Genomic DNA, 2,381 nt, shown 5'->3' with positions numbered 1-2,381 from the left:
TACCCTGAACGGTGGATCACTTGGCTCGTGGGTCGATGAAGAACGCAGCTAATTGCGCGTCAACGTGTGAACTGCAGGACACATGAACATCGACATTTCGAACGCACATTGCGGTCCACGGATACAATTCCTGGACCACGCCTGGCTGAGGGTCGTTTACGTACCATACACTGCTTGCGTAGCTCTGTCAAATCCCCGCCGTCGTTCACCTCTTCGGATCGAACGTTTTTTTACCGAAGGGCGCAAAGAACGTTTCTGAGTCGGGTTAAGAGAAGGATGCTACGTACGAGCGAACGATGGGTGTCTCGTCGGCGTTTGTCGCGGACACGCGAAAATTCTGTGAATTTCACGGACAGTGTACGTTCTAATTGTTGCAAAACGATCGGAATCGTTTGTATGGACTCGCGTGAGTGTTCGCGGCGTCGTGCGTCGTTCAATTACGACCGCCCGCGGATACCGCTCCACTGCGATATGCATCTGAGCGACAACTTTTTCGGCTGTTCGTGAGATGAACGGTTTCGTGTGTTTAGAAAAATTTTTTTTCCCGCGCTCCCGACGTCACCTGAAATGATGCGTCAGAGGTGAAAGAAAATATTAAGAAGTCAAGAGAGAGAGACTACACACGTTTTATTCATATTTTGTATACCGTGCGTGAGACGGATGTGCACGACACGTCGTATGTCGGTATATTACCGACTGGCCCCAGGGAGATTGTTTTCTTCCTCTCTTACGAATGAGATGTACGTTTCGGAGGATCGTCGTTACCGAAACACACGGCAAAACGAGACTTCTCGCAGCAGAACCTTTATACACAATACACATCGACTCTTTTTACCCCGAGAGAGAGAGAAAAGGTGTATTTCTTTTTTTTATTTTTCGAATTCGACGCACGAACGCTTTGACGACTGGAGAAAAACACGGTGTGTGTTAAAATCGTGCGGGACGAGCATGCGTATTCGTAACGGGTCGAATAGTTCTTATTCCCCGTCGTCGCGTGTCCTCGCTGGACCACCACCGTGCGCTTCCGCCACGTTCAGTTGAATTTCGAAATATATATATATAAAAAGAATCACCATATACTCTCTTTCGGGAGGTGTATTTTTATCGGTTTCTGCTATAGAGAAGAGACGGAGATCGTGTTGTGAGGTGTAACGTTTCTGTATCCCCGTTTCGGAGGATCGTCGTTATCGGCGGAACACACGTCAAAACGAGACTTCTCGCAGAACCTTTATACACAATACACATCGACTCTTTTACCCCGAGAGAGAGAAAAGGTGTTTTTCTTTTTTTTTTATTTTTCGAATTCGACGCACGAACGCTTTGACGACTGGAGAAAAACACGGTGTGTGTTAAAATCGTGCGGGACGAGCATGCGTATTCGTAACGGGACGAATAGTTCTTATTCCCCGTCGTCGCGTGTCCTCGCTGGACCACCACCGTGCGCTTCCGCCACGTTCAGTTGTATTTCGAAATATATATATATATAAAAAGAATCACCATATACTCTCTTTCGGGAGGTGTATTTTTATCGGTTTCTGCTATAGAGAAGAGACGGACGATCGTGTGTGACACCACGTGGTAACGTTTCCGTATCCCCGTAAAATACGTTTATCTTTTCTCGTAGAAAAGAGAGAGGAAGAGGCAGGAGCTCCTCTTTGGCGAGGCTTTCGAACGTCGCGTCCCGTCCGCCGGAATATAATGATATAAATATATAACCGCCGCCGACTTTGTGCGAAAGCGTTGAAACGAACGCGTCGGTCGCCCCATGGTGTGTGTTTGTCGTGTCTTCTTTTCCTCTTCTGCACTTCTCTTCACTGTCGATCGCGAGACCGCGCGAGATCCGCTTCGGTCGTCCAGTCCCCGAAAATTCTTCTCGGACGGGCGTTAAAGTTAACCGGAGCGCGAGATCGTCTAGCGAGAGTCTTTTTCGCGATCGAGTAAAATGTGATAGAAGAAGGAGAAGAGTGTAAAAAGAGAATATAGACACGCGACGCAGCAGAGACCACTGGTGAGGCGCATAAGACGCGTTCGCGAACGATTTTTCGCGACGATACGGAGTCGCGCGTGTCGCGGTATATTTATCATTTATATACGTTATAATATGAATATGTTGTGTTCGAACGCACTCTCCTCTAGACTTTGTTTTTTTTGCCTTTGAGCGATTTTTATGAAATTCGATTGAATTTTCATACAATTCACGTTCACGACGACCTCAGAGTAGGCGAGATTACCCGCTGAATTTAAGCATATTACTAAGCGGAGGAAAAGAAACTAACAAGGATTTCCTTAGTAGCTGCGAGCGAACAGGAATTAGCCCAGCACTGAATCCCGCGGTTCCGCCGTAGGGAAATGTAGTGTTCAGGAGGGTCCATTTATCCCGT

General features: G+C 47.2%; 1 non-coding gene across 1 annotated transcript; it reads left to right on the top strand.

Moving 5' to 3' along the window:
* LOC143175447 (5.8S ribosomal RNA) lies at positions 1-155 on the top strand. The gene has a single exon (XR_013000225.1). It is a non-coding gene; the product is annotated as a 5.8S ribosomal RNA (ribosomal RNA).
* The last annotated feature ends 2,226 nt before the right edge of the window (positions 156-2,381 follow it).

This window comes from Nomia melanderi, unplaced genomic scaffold (genome assembly GCF_051020985.1).
Source record: "Nomia melanderi isolate GNS246 unplaced genomic scaffold, iyNomMela1 scaffold0085, whole genome shotgun sequence".
Lineage (NCBI taxonomy): Eukaryota > Metazoa > Arthropoda > Insecta > Hymenoptera > Halictidae > Nomia > Nomia melanderi.
This window is presented reverse-complemented; position numbering and strand designations above follow the sequence as displayed.